The sequence below is a fragment of the Quercus robur genome, chromosome 11 (genome assembly GCF_932294415.1).
Source record: "Quercus robur chromosome 11, dhQueRobu3.1, whole genome shotgun sequence".
Lineage (NCBI taxonomy): Eukaryota > Viridiplantae > Streptophyta > Magnoliopsida > Fagales > Fagaceae > Quercus > Quercus robur.
The window spans coordinates 55,047,061-55,062,538 of NC_065544.1; the positions used below are offsets into that span (position 1 = coordinate 55,047,061).

At 32.7% G+C, this 15,478-nt stretch overlaps 1 long non-coding RNA gene across 1 annotated transcript; it reads left to right on the forward strand.

Annotated features, from left to right (window-relative positions):
• The first annotated feature begins 5,557 nt into the window (after positions 1 to 5,557).
• LOC126707244 (uncharacterized) lies at positions 5,558 to 13,948 on the forward strand. The gene is made up of 3 exons (XR_007648874.1): positions 5,558 to 6,289; positions 6,392 to 6,466; positions 13,536 to 13,948. It is a non-coding gene; the product is annotated as an uncharacterized LOC126707244 (long non-coding RNA).
• The last annotated feature ends 1,530 nt before the right edge of the window (positions 13,949 to 15,478 follow it).

Below are 15,478 nucleotides of genomic sequence, written 5' to 3' on the forward strand. Positions count from 1 at the left end.
TTCTCTAAGAAATTCTTTAAATTTCTCAAAAGCATCACTTTTATTTTTTAATAGATAAACATATGCATATTTCGAGAAATCATTAATAAAGGTGATGAAATACCTGTTTCCTCCTCAAGTTAATTTTCCTTCAAATTCACAAAGATCTATGTGAATTAATTCTAACAATTCAATATTTCTTTCAACATTTCTATGAGGTCATTTAGTAATTTTAGCTTGATTGCATGCTTCACATTTTTCAAAGTCTTTTATTAGTCTTGGAATTAATCCTATGTTACTCATAATTCCCACATATCTACTGTTTATATGACACAAGCGAGCATGCCAAAAAATTCATAGAAGACACCATATAAACAGAACTAGCAGATGATATATTATTTTCAATATTTAGTTTGAACATTCCATCACAAGCATACTCTTTTCCCACAAATAATCCTTTCTTAGAGATTACATATTGATCAGATTCCATTGTTTGTTTGAAGCCAGCCTTATTTAGTAAATAGCTTGACATTAGATTTTTCCTCATGGACGGAGCGTATAGCACATCTTTCAAAGTGAGCACATGTCTAGAGGTAAATTTCAGCTTAACCTCACCACTCCCAAGTACCTTGGTTTTACTAGAGCCACTAAGCATAATTGTTTTTTCTTCTTCAAAAGGAGTGTATATTTTGAACCAATTTTTATCATAGCAGACATGCCTATTGGCACCAGAGTCTACCCACCATCCTTCAACATATTGGATCATGTATATGTCTGTAATCATAGCCACTAAAGGCTCTTTGGAAACATTAGCCTGTGGGATAGATCCATGTTTCCAAAATTTGCAAAATTGAGCAATATGGCGACTCTTGCCACAGACAAAACATGCATTAACTTGTTGGTTATTGGAAGGGGGTCCTTGGTTCTTATTCCTTTGACTAGGGTTGCCCCCTATTGTGAGGTCTACCATAATTTTTCATATTTTTCTTTCTTGGCCTCAATTGAGCATTTTTAGGAAAATGATCTTTGGGCTGGTTATTGCTTGCAGAAATTAAACTTACCTTGGTGGTAGAATGTCCATTACCCTATTGTGTTATAAGTGCATCTTGTCCTCTAGCTTCCTCCTCTACACGGATGCAAGTGATCAAGGATTCTAGGAACATCTCCTTTTGCTTATGGTGCATTGATTTTTGAAACTCTTTCCATGATGATGGTAGCTTGTCAATGATACCAGCCACAATAAGGTTGTCCTCAATTTTTATGCCTTTAGATCTAACTTCTGCTACGATCATTTGAAAGTCTTGAACCTATTCCACAACAGATTTGCTATCCATCATTTGATAGCAAAAGAAATGACTAGCCACATATTTTTTTGCATCAGCCTCTTCAGTGTCATATTTGCTTTGTAAAGCTTTCCAAATTTTCTTTGCAGAATTGTATGTAGTATTATAATAATCATAAAAATGATCCCCAATGCAATTTAAAAGATAATGACGACATTTATACTCATCTTATTCATACTTATCTATTTTTTCTTGATGATCATAAAGTTCATCTTCGGTCATGTCGTCAGTAGAGACCTTGTTTAGATTCTTCTCAGTGAGGATGTAGGATACCTTAAAAAGGCTTAGCTAGAAAAGGACCTTGGCTTTCCATCTTTTGAAATGAGCTCTCTTAAAATGGAAGGGCTTGTTGAGATCTTCCGACATTGTCATTTGGCTTCTGGTTGTTGGCTCCATGTTGAATCTCCTTAAAATTGTTAGTTGCAAACACAATAATAATGGAAATGACACAAAGAGAAACTAAATAATACAATGAAAATTATTAATTTGAAAAGATGAACACAACAATATTTGGACTAAAGCACGGCACTCGCTCTCTTTAAGGTGATTCAAGCCTTTGGTTGGCTAATCTTTGTAACCAGTGTAGACCTTCTCTGACTTGTCTCCCCAAGGATACAACAGCCCAACAAATGTTGTATAGCTAGAACAACTTTTGCACAAAGTATTTAAGCCTAAAACTCCACCAGAGAACATTTTTCTTTGGCCCAAAATCTCTCAAGTATTTAGGAATATTATTGAATTCACTCTCTCACACAATACTCTTTGCTTTTAACTATTTCTCTTCATTCACTCTTGATATGAAATTATTCCATAGCATAGCCATATATATAGTCTTCCAACCGTTCACATAACCTACATATTATTTATTAATTTAGAAAACTCCTCTTAATTTATTTAATCTAACTTACATACAAGTAACTCTTTCTTTAACAAATTTTATTATAACTCATCTCTTTATTCATCTTTAGTTATTTTGAGTTTCAACATTGTAGGGATAATAAGCCCAATAGAACATATCTATGTACATATTGGGCCAGGGGTCCAATCCGAAGACATTAAGTAGTCTGAGGACGAGTAAACACTTTCATGAGAATCCGTGTTAGTAAGTGAAGAGGTGAAGTGTGATCAAGATCATCCAAAAAGGTGGTCCGAGGAGGAATGCCTCCTTGGCTAAGCAAAGCCAAGGTCAGAAAGTACGATCTGACATCAAAAGCAACATTCCAGACAATTCCACTGATGATGATAAGTATCAAGAAGAAATAAGATATAAGGAGGCTATGAAATATCTAAAGGGAAAGCTATGCCCACCGCATTAAATGCTCTGCAGCTAACTCTCTATCAGCATTAATGAGGAAGTGATACCTGAACAGTTCTTTCAGCCTTACAGCTACTACCCAAAGACTTCAGGAAGGTGCTAATAGGACAAGGATTAACACCAACAATCTAATCTGCACGTGGAAGGTGGAGATGAAAGGGGAAGATAGTATAAAATGGAAGAGAGACCTTGAGAGAAAATGATCGAGAAATTAAGAGAAAAACACTGTAGCAATCAAGAATTGAACTTGTAATCAAACTTGGGAGAAATATATAAGAACTGATCTCCTCGGACTGTACCAAGAACGACTTTCTTTAGATTAAACTAGTCTATTTTCATTTTCTTGTCATCTGAATCCACTTTACTTGTTGTCTGATTCATTGAAGCCTAATTTTCCAACCCACTTTCTACAAATTCATTGTATTGAGCTTTTTGGGCCTAAGTTCATTTATCCTTTGGGCTAGGGACTCAAATTGCATCCTTACAGACATATTTAATTTAAAATGTACTAATATGGAATGTGAGGGGAAAGGATCGGGGTTCAAGTCACTAGGAGAAAGCTTCACACACATATACAATTAGATTGAGATAGAGTAGATATTATATCATATATTAAATAATAATAATAATAATAATAACGCCCTCATCATCTTGAGTCTCCAATCTTAAACTCACATGGACTTCACACCACCTTTCGTAGTAACAGCTCAACCATTAAGTCAACTAGCACATAATGCTCTAACAATATTATAAAAAGAGATAATTTCATTTATTTTATAGATGTCAATTTTCAAGAACTAAATTTTCCAAAAGAATGTGAAATTTTAATTACTGCATATCCTGTAAAGATTAGAGAGTAATTTCTTATAGCTTGTATATACAAAAAGTTGAATCTATTGTGGTCCAAATGTTAAGTCCTTATAAATATTTTTAGGACATTTTATAACTAAATAAAGAATATAAAAAAATAAAAATAAAAATCTCCATCCATGTATTGGAAAATCATTGATTAATTCTACTCTCATCATATATATAGTGTAGTCCAACATGAAACCACAAAGAAATAATTAAGTTCTACTTGAATCAAAGCAATGGATCAAGGTGGACCAAATAGATCGAACTTGACCGAAATGGACCAAATGGACCGAATTAGACCAATTAAATTTAAGTGGACCTAAGTGAACCGAATTGGACTGAACTGGACTTAAAGGACCTAACTAGACCGAAATATACCGAACTGTATAGCAGTGGACTGAAATAGACTGAAGTTAACTAAATGGACCGAAATAGAGCGAATTAAATTAGATTGGACGGAAATGGACGGAATTGGACCCAACTGGATCGAGTTGGACTGAATGGACTAAACTGGATCTAAGTGAACTAAACTGGACCAAAGTGAACCAAATAGACCGAAAAAGACCAAATTGGACTGAATTGAACTGAAATGTTGTTGTGATATGGCTTAATAAGAGCATAGCAACAATAAATATTATACTTCAGCTTTTAAATATTAATATATAGATATATAGATTAGGCAATGGCCCAAGTCCCTCAAATGGGAAAAAAAATCCTACTAACCAATAAAATATATTATATCTATCTTACTGGCATCATAGCAAAAAATAATAATATCAATTATATCTATTTTCAAAGTATTAGGAAATATCACCGAAAATATCTTACTGGATAGTGCATCTATAATTCAAAACTACCTTCTAGTATTGTGCTATTAATGTATATGTTAACTTTGTCTTTTTGGTAAGTTTTGTTGGTGGAGTGGGTTTCTGGCTTAGGAGTTTTGGTAGCTATTCATCTTTTGGTCTTTGTTGTTCCAAGAACAATAAAGTATCGGATTCATTATTAAAAAACAAGAAGAAAAATGAACATCAATGTATTGCTTAAATTGGACATTGAGAAGTATGCAATGTTAGTAGAACTTTCATCTATCTGCAACAAACTTGGACGCAGCTGCTAAGAGGGATCATGGTTAGCTGCCAGTATTGACTCTTAAGCAATTAGTAGCCTTTTAGGTACTTTGGATATTTTACATGCTATATGAAAGTGGCTGGACTTAATGGTATTCTCCTTTTTTCTTTTTTCTTTTTTGAGAATCACTCTATTTTTTATGTTAGTTGCATTTGTCTACACTCTTGATTTCTTGCAGCAAGGTAGATATCTTACTACACTGTAGCTCTTATCTGCACATTTCGACTTTCTAAGAGGTTCATCAGTTCTGTGTTATCAAGTTAACATATACTAACTCAGAGAGAGAGAGAGAGAGAGAGCACAATTCTAAGTTCTTGGATGCTTGAATATGTAAGGGCAATGCTCCAAGGTGTGTGTGCCATTGTATTGGATAAATTCAAAGGGGTTTAAAAAAAAAAAAAAAAAAAACTTTTAAAGATACTACTCCATCAACTACTTGCTATGCCATGCAATCTAGTATATGCAATACACTACATAAAGATTGATGTATAAAGCTTGCAAAAACGAAGGTAATCTATTTTCTCTATTAAATCAAGAGTCATTTTTTGAGCTTTAGGGACATCTTATATATATATATTATTATGATGAATTGTTATCTTCTTAATAAGTCAATTTTTTGGTTAGCCCATGACCATGGTAACATAATAGGGATGTTAAAAACTTGGGCAAAGCAGAATACTTATTTCTCTAAATCTAATTATTCCCATGGCTTATTAGTCTTTCCCATGTACCATGTTCCTCGTGAATAAAAATGGCCAGCCCAAATTAACAACTTTACTTTTGAATACCTCCAAACTCATTGAAACACACTACCTGCATGTTCTGCTGCTTCTGCAAGCTCTCTCATACTCATCTTCGGCACGTGATTGATTCTGTCTCATATGCATTTGCAAGATTGAGATTTCTCTGCATTCATAGTTCAATGCGGTACAGATAAAAGAGACTTGTTTTTCAGAGGCAATAAGTGCGTGAAAGCATATTTTCATTATTTTGGGTATGTTTTCATTTCATTGAACAAAGCATCTCCTCAAAACCTTTCACATTTTTGGCAAAGCATCTCTGCTTTTCTTCTCTGTTGTACTATTAAACCAGTTCAGGCTCCCACAACCACTCGTTTTCATCCTCATCCACATTCCCACTCTCTATAAAATTATAACATCCTCTCAACCCCAATTACACCATCATTTCTTAGAGCCTCTTGGGTGAGAAAGAAAATTATTTTTAGGTGAAGTCTCACAGAGGAAGGGATTTCTATAAGGGAAAAAAAATATTTATTTATTTTAAATTTTTTTTCCTTTATAAAAATCCTCTACTCTGTGAGACTTTCCGTTCTTTGGTTTTGATTTTGTTGAGGCTCTAAAGTTCGTTTGTGTTTCTGTTATTTGATTTTCTTAAGTGAAAAAATCAAACATCTTACAAAATCCTCTACACACAGACCTTCAACTGAAACATTCTTACCTTCACTCACATTTTCATCCCTTAAGTCTCAAACAAAACCACCCACTCTGAGCTAACATCAAACATGCACCTTGAAAAACACTCATAAACTCTCTCTCTCTCTCTTCATCGCTACCAAAACCCCACCATAAATATGCCTCTACCAAAAAAGTAGCAGCCAGACATGTTGATCTCTTTCCAACATCATTATTATTGCTACAATGAATCAGTGAGTACTTGAACAATAAAAAAGAAACCTACTTTTTAATCTTTCTATTTATGAGTACGGGAATGGAACATTCACTTGTTTTCATGTTATGTTTTGGACCAGGTAAAACCATTGTGGACAGTTCCAACTGCTCTTAGAGATGGGTCAATTTTCCTAAACTCGTTTAATATGGGTTGGGTACGTTTCTAAACTCATTCTTAACTTTGTTTTTTTAGTCTTTGTTCATATGATACTTGATTTATTGCCTGATTCTAGAATGGCCCTAGTTAACTAAGTCAGAAACTATATAGTTCGTTTCTCAACCAAAAAAAAAAAAAAAACTACATAGTTTGATTAAAACTTGAAAGTGTGTTGGATCTGATTGGTGATATTGGTTAATGGGTTTGGACTTGAAATTTGTTAAACAAAGCTTTGGGCCCGGTATGAAATTCAAATGACGGTTTGGGTACCCATAGTTTTTAGCTTATATGTTAAATATTTGACAAAATATATAGTTTATGTTAAATATTTAACTTTTTATGTACTTTCTAACTCAATTTCAAAAATTCTTATATTGTTATTTTTTTTAAACGTTAAGATAAAAAGAAATATGCTACTGAAAACTACGTGATATTTACAAAATCTGCTGGTTCATATTAATAACCAAAAGAAAGTCAAGTCTAACGAAGCTTATAGAAGTTATAGAACAAAAGTTCTTGTTTTATAAAGGAAATACTGCCCTTTTATCAAATAAGGGCAGTGTTTTTGTGAATATTAGTGTTTAGTATGCTGAACATTTTTTAAAAGAATATATTTTTTCATTCATAACATTTACTTCTTTTTTCTTTTCTTTTTAGGGTAGAACTAACTCTATTACCATAACTAGTGGAGATATTGGGGTTTAATCTTTCAAGTAATAGATTAGTGGTAATGGATTTCTTTATGGTGCTTTGACACTTACTTCTGTAAGTTCAGAAGTGGCGTTGATCAATAGTGACATAGATTCACATCGCTGCCGTGACAAACACAACAAATAATGTCCCACCAACCGTTGCCACAACAATCACCATGCCAACACTCTCTGAGGAGGTTTGGGTATATTCCTAAACTTTGTTTTTGGACTGTGTTAATATGACACTTGATTTATTGCTTGAGGCCAAGTTGCCACATAGAATTGAAGATTCTAAAATGGCCAGCTGTAGCTAAAATATGCAATGGGTTATTAATTACTATATAGTTTGGTTAAAAGCGTGGATTCTTGATATGTGATATTGGGTAGCTAGGTTAATTTGGACTAAAAATTTGTTAAACTGTTTTTGCTACGGTATAAATTAAAAGAGTTTGAAAAATTCCTTTGGCTTAAGAGGATTTGAAACATGTTTTTGTGTCGATTTATTTGTTTTTCTAGAATAAAAGTCAAAATAAAGTGGGGCTTTAGATTACTAAAGTAAATTCTATAGGGGTTGAAGAAGTATTATGAATTTACTTTTCTTACTTTTAGCGTTATATATATGTGATTAATTATGTAAAATTGAATGGTAGAATAATTAATTATCCCAAAATTCTTGATTGCTAATGATCAAATAGAGTAAAATGATTGTAAATGGTTATTTGTTTTAAAGAAAAGTCATCACAACTACATTTTCCCAAAACTCAATATCTTCAAAATTAAGCCCAAATAATATCTTCCGAAAAAGTAACTCTTTGTTAGAGATAGTTTAACTTTGTTTGGGTCAAGATTCAATCTTTAAAACCTATCACTTTAACTTATTATTAGTGTTGAAGATGGTCAAATGGTAAATATTGAAAAACTGAGTAGAGTAATGCTATGATCACAATTTATTGCACAATTTGTCATATGTCAAGTTGTGAGTGATGGAGAGATGGACCCACATAGGCCCATTAAGTTTTCTCCACCACTCACAACTCGTTATGTAGCAAATTGTTACAAAAGTTGTGGTTTTAACATTACTCAACCTGATTTACTCTCATTTCAATTGTAGGATTTTTTTTTTTTTTTTTTTTTTTTGGAGAAGGCATTTGTAGGAATTGAGTGAGTCTTTTCTTTTCTTTTCTTTTTTTGGGTTTTCAACTTTGTCCTTCTTTAACTTTAATCCTTAGATGGAAATAAATATGGATTTTGGTGTTTAAAATCGGTCAATTTATCCTTTTATTAGAGTTTAAGTTGGACGGATGTGGAATATGATTTTTTCATGTTATTTTGTTGATTTGTAAGGTTGTATTAAGGATTAAGAATTTAATCTTTAAATTCTATCACTTCATTCAATTCTTACGAATACATGAAATATTTGTAAGAATTTTTTTTTTTTTTTTTTTTAATACAAGATAGAAATTTTACATCCTATCTTCCTTAACGCTAATGATAATGATAAGGTGGGAATTTAGATTTTAGAGGGCAAGATGCAGAAATTCTGGCGTAAATATAATCATTTGCAATTTTTTTTTTTTTTTTTTTTAAGATTTGAATGAATAATATTTTGCTCAGAATTTTTTCATCTTATCTTCTTTATCGCTAATAATAAAAAAATAAAAAATAAAAATTCAATTTTTAGACTCCTCTAACTACCCAAAAATTTTAATAATAAATTGTACAACTCCACTGTTTGTTTGTTTTTTTTTTTTTTTTTTTTTTTTTTTTTTTTTTTTGACTCAAACAACTCCACTGTTAATGGTGTGGCACTCTTTGTCACCAATATTTAAAAAATTGTATTTTTTTTTAATGTGTATGTGTGTGTGTGTATATATATATATGAAAAATGATATGTCCACAATATTTTTACAATATTTTTATAACAAATCTTAAATGGCAAGTTGATACTGGTTGTTATTGTTGGGGCAAAAAAGTAATCTTGGTGTTAGGTTCAGATTTAAACCAATAACAACTAATCACTTATGATTTATTGTAAAAATGTTGTGAAAATATTGTGAATGTATGATTTATATATATATATATATATATAAAAGAGAATTTCTCACTTTCAATTGGACTTTTATGTAGTTCAAAATTACTCTCATTAATGAAAGATAATTTCATTTTAAAATAGAGTTATAAATGTCAAATAACAAATTTCATTTTAAATTCAAAAAGAGAATTCATAAAATTTAGAATTTTTTCCCTTTCATGCAAATTATGAACTTTTACAAATTAATAATAGAAGAACCTATACACGTGACCACATGCTCAAAGGCTAGTGTGTGGATGTATATATATCCTGTTTTCTCACCACCACAGCAACCGTCATCGTCACCACTCATAAGAGCTTCATTTAAACAAATATTTAGGTTTTTTGCGCCGGTAATAGAGTGTTCGTGGGCATGTCTTACGTATGCAGGAATTTGGACTTGTTCTCCTCCAAGAACAAGTCCAACAATCTTTCTTTTTGTCTAAGGCAGTGTTATGACCACTATACTACCGGGTAAAAGAAACCTTGACATCCACGAGAATCTGAACACATATAATTTATAAATGTAAGAATTTGTGTTGTTGGGTGGAAATGGGTGTTGAAAATTTAATGTCTTCAAAGTTCAAATATCCTATTCTTCTCCATGGTCTTGGGTGACATGGGTGTCAAACATTTAAGTCTTGTTCAAATATTCTATTCTCCATGAGGTCCACAGCAATAATGTAATTTTGATATGTGGTCTCAAACATTAAAAAGAAACATGCTATCATCTTTCTTTTTATGAGTTGGATCGATCAGTTCAAAGGAGAGGCTTTGGGTGTATCCGAAAACTTTCGTAACCCTGTTTTTTGCACTTATTTGTTAATGGGGATACTTTATTTTTATTGCTTGAGGTTGCCACATAATGAAACAATGATTTGAATTAGAGATCTTAAAATTATTCTTAAGCTAGAGTTTGGTTTGGTTGAAAGCTAATATTGGTGGTTCTTGATAGGAATATTGGGCAAATGGGTTAATCTGATTTCTTACAAGGGAACAGTGTAGAGCCAACTAAGCAATTTTTCACTTAATAACAAAGGTATTTTACAAAGTATTTTAGGATCTAAGATTAATTTTTCATAGTTTTATTGTAATAATTTGAATAAGAAACTTTTAATTGGGCGTATTCATCCTATTTTTAAGATTGGCAATTGTGTGTTTAATGGAGGAATTTTCATTCTGATACTAATAAAGAGTTTAGTAATATATTTCTGGATAGCGAAATATATAATTGCGGACAATTGCCTAGTAAGTAGTAACATCGAGAATTATCGCTATTAATTATCATTACAACGAATTCTCTTAATCAAAACAAACTAAGGCTGTGTTTGGTTCAATGTAAAATGTTTTTCAAGTGTAAAAGAAAATATTTTCAGGAGAAAATATTTTCAAGAAAAGAAAATATTTTCAAGTGTTTGGTGACATTTTAAAAAATACTTTGAAAAATATTTTTTAGTGTTTGGTTGTGTTCTTGAAAATACTATAGAAAACACATTTTCTATTTGATGTTCACATTTTCTTATCTTCCAAACAAATATATAATATCAAACCAAACCAAAAAATTCATCAAATCCAGTCAAATTGAGAGAAGAAGGAAGAAAGAGAGGCGACTGGGTTCAATCTAGAGGTGGTAAGTCGCTCGTTGACGAGGGTCACGGTGGGTTCGATCTAGAGATGGCAGAGGCAAGATTGGTAACATGGGTCTGATGGCGACGAGATCGGTGGGTGAGTCTGAAGGAGGTGATGGCGGCGAGATCAGTGGTGGGTCTGAAGGAGGCGACAGCAACAAGATCGGTGGGTGGGTCTGATACCGGCGACGAGATCGGTTGTCTTCTTCACTTTCCCTTCTAGCTCTCTCTCTCTCTATCTTCGGGTGTGTGCACTCTCTCTCTCTCTCTCTTCGAGTGTGTTTTCCGAAAACGCTTTGAAGGTAAAATCAAAGCGTAAATGATTTTATGCTTCAAAAGTGGTTATTTTCTGGTCAAAGTTCCGTTGACTGTATTTTCCGTAGCTACCAAACACACACAAGGGTGTAAAATGATTTCCTGAAAGTGTTTTCAGGCGAAACAAACACAGCCTAAAAGTCATTGTTCACAAAGTATATTTATAATAATGGTTTAATATAAAAGTGGTGATGAAGGTGTCTAATAAGGGGTTTAGTATAATATAATTGGGTTTAATGTAATATGATTATAGAAATTATTCTCATTATTTTTTGGTTTTTATTTAACACACTTGGTAAAGTACTTCCTTTAAGAATAATATTAGTCCAACACTAAATTAATGACTATGTCGGACCAAGAACTGTGTCATTCCACTTCAAAACCAATTGGTGATGAGAAAGACACACTCAAATCTTTTATGACATTCGATATCACACTACGCGAACCTGTTTTTAAAGTGATTGTAAATGATCAATTTGTGGTCCCCCAACAAACTGCAAAGTCACCTATCCTTTTCCATCCCTTAACCCCTAATCTTTTCTCTCACTAACATTCACTTTGTTTACCTTAAGTTTTTTTTCAAGTAAAAGATGTGGTCCACATTATAATTACCCCCAAAATTCTACCCCTCATTTTTTATAGAACTTTCTCCCCTTTCATTAGTCCTTTCATCCAGTGTGAACTTAGGTTTCACTTTGTTTACCTAAATTATTCACCATTATCAGTCAAGATTTGCCCTCCAATCAATCTTACTGTGAACTAGATTATTATTTCTTTTGGTTCTTATGACATTTTTTTTTTCTTTATATGTATCAGACTGTTGATTTAACATTATTCTTTCCATGGTTCGCATATTCCCGAATTATGCATATGAAATGAAATAATGTTCCTCACAGGATGGAATATAAAATTCTAGATACATAGATAGAAAGATATCTAATGAATGCAAAGTCTTTATCCCTTTCAAACCCAAAACCAAATTAACACTCAACTTGCACAACAACTAAGATAATTCTTAGGCATTTTGTCCAACACTTAGTCATTAGTATTCATGGAATGAGACTTATTATGAACTATAAGCTGCGTCATATTAAGCTTGTCATGAATGTCATAGAGTTGAAAGACAAAAGTAATGGATTGGATGTCTAGAAAAATTCTCAATTGCAGTCTTAACTGGGTGTTGGGCTGAAAAAGAATAAAGCAGTCATGAGATCTTTCTTCCTATATGTTTGAATGTTTTTTTTTTTTTTTGGTTGCCTATATGTTTGAATCTCTTCACTTCATTTTGTGGTTTACATTATAAACATTTCATATTTATTTCAGGAGTAGACGATTCCAAAATTATAGTGGTTTTTGGTGACCAAAATCTAACAATTTTTCATTGAACTAAAGAATAATTTTATTCCATTGTATTAGAATTTTAAAACTTGATCATTTGGTGAATGATTATGTTAGTATATACGTTAATTAGTATAGCTCACTAGGCTTAGGCCCAATGTACGGCATCCGCTTCTAATAGTTGCTCTCTTTATTAATTATTATTAGACCAAGATACCATTCGGTTTTTGGTATAAGCAGGAATTAAAATTAAACCTCAAATCTCTTATTTAACTATTAGAGACTTTACCAGTTAAGTTAACTGAAACTTACATATTATTTAGCTATCTATTAGCATTACAATTAATTCTCTTTTACAAAATAGACTAGGTCATTGTTCACGTATTAATAGTTGTTGATTATAATAATATTGATAGTGTGCACTGCGGATATGGAGTGAAAGACTATTGGATTATTGTAATATAATTATTGAAAATTGATCTTTAGTTCAGCACTAAAATTTTGTAAGAATAATCAGTCCACCATTAAATTACCCTATAACTCAAATCATAAAGAATAAATATGATTTGAAATGGTTTTAACCTCAATTGCCAAAATCTCTTATGAATAAACTCCTTGGTTATTAAGTCAAATCATCAATGTTATCTTTTGTACCAAGTTAGCAACATCTCTAACACATGCTCCAGGAATCCATTCTATAACCAACCCTTCGATCTTAGATTTTTTTTCTTATCAATGCAACTTTTTGAGTTTTAGATTGTAATTAGAAGAACAATGCAGTGTAATTTTCTTTTCCTTAGATTGTAACTAGGAAGCAAAACTATGTAAACATTCTTTGCTTGCCCCCACTTATTTTTGAGATGTGGTTCCCACACACATACATAAAATCTACAGCTGAACTTAAGCCATCCTAAAAATAATTCAAACCCTCAATACAACAAACTATTTTGAGCAAGATCCAACAGATTTGTTTCCCTGAATTAATCCTTTTTGGCTGAACCAACCCATCTCAATCATGCGCAGATTTGCAAGTTTGGTTTAATCCTTTTGGGCTGAGTCAACCCATCTCAATAATGCCCTAGCTTGTGGAGAAAGAGAGCCACTATTGATGCTATCAACGAGTGGTGGCTGAAATTTGGTGCTATCAACGAGCTGACAGCTTTGTGGCTGAAATTTGGGCTCTCCGGGATGGTCTCCAGCTTTGCCGTCAACTGAACATTGGTGCTGTTGTGATTGAACTTGATGCAAAGTCGCTGGTGGACGTTCTAAATAATTCTTCATATTGTAATATTGTGATTTCTCCCCTGCTGGATGATTGCAAGCTCTTAATTGATCAATTCCCTCAGGTTCGTGTTGAGCATACTTTCCGGGAAGCCAACAAATGTGCGGATCGTTTAGCTAAGTTTGGTCTGGCTCAATCTATGGTTTTTTCTGTTCATTCTTTTCCCCCTCTAGAGTTGATCCCTCTTGAGGCTGAATCTTTGGGTGCTTACTGTAACAGGCTTTGTCCTGGTTCTTGTTCTTCCAGTTAATTTTAATATAATTTCCTTTTGACCAAAAAAAAAAAAAAAAACCGAGTGGTGGCATGTAAGAAGAAGGCATATGATTGGGCATTGAAAGGGAAAGTGTTAGCTTAGAGTTGAGAGAAAGAAGGCATATGATTTGGGGCTGACAAATTACCAATATTAAGTTGTTAGGAAAGAGTGAAATTAATTATTTAATGTACATTTTAACACTTTCCTTTTATGTATAACTTTAGACTCTATGTTAATAAGTGGAGCTCAATATATGAGATTTTTTAAAAATTTTAAATAAAAGGTAAAGTGGAGATATTATTCGAACTCAAGATCACTTGCTTTGATGTCATTTATCGTAAATTATCCTTTCATCCAAAATCTTAAGCTATTAGAAAGTGATGAATTTAATTATTTAACTTTAATTCTAACAAGGACTTTGGTTATGAGGAGGGGGAAAAAAGAATGAAAAAGAAATTTAGAGAGAAAATATGACTGGGAAGAGAAGAAATAAAGGAAAATAAAAATAAAAGGATTCAAAAGGGAAATGCCTAGATCTGCAATCCCAGATGAGTGGGAGAGAAGAAAAATAGGAAGAAAAGAAAAAGAAGTCGAGGGTGAGGGGGAAAAAGTAAAAAGATTTTTAAAAATAATGTATTTATTAATATTCGTTTAAAAAAAAAATGCTTCAGCGATTGTTTTTACTTTTTTTTTTCATATTAAAGTACACAACTATATATGCTTAAAGGGTTTTATACAAAATTTCTTGTCATTCTTAAATATGTATTCTTTTTTTCGATGCTAAGACTTACAATACTTATCCACACAAAATGGCCTAACTCTTGTGGGAATAAGCAAGGCTTATAAACTACTCACACACGCTCAGTTTTGTCGATGTGGGATTAAGGAAATCAACCACAAGCGGACAAACACTCATCCTCACACAAACGCCACTTGGCAGATGTTTTTTCGATGCTAAGACTTACAATACTTATCCACACAAAAGGGCCTAACTCTTGTGGGAATAAGCAAGGCTTATAAACTACTCACACACGCTCAGTTTTGTCGATGTGGGATTAAGGAAATCAACCACAAGCGGACAAACACTCATCCTCACACAAACGCCACTTGGCAGATGTTTTTTCGATGCTAAGACTTACAATACTTATCCACACAAAAGGGCCTAACTCTTGTGGGAATACTTAAATATGTATTCTAGTTAGGAGACTTATGCATCTCTCCTCTAATTAGAATCTGACTAATGCTAGTGCTACAACTTGAGACACAATTGGTGCTATAACTCACCACATGTGTCACAAGTTGTGGCACTGGCATTGCTTATAAAAATCCACTTGGATTGATTTAGGTGCTCAGAAGCATTGGATCCTCGACACTTGGACTTATATAATTGACATACGTCCAAATTTTTCAACCGTTGCACCAACCCTTGCC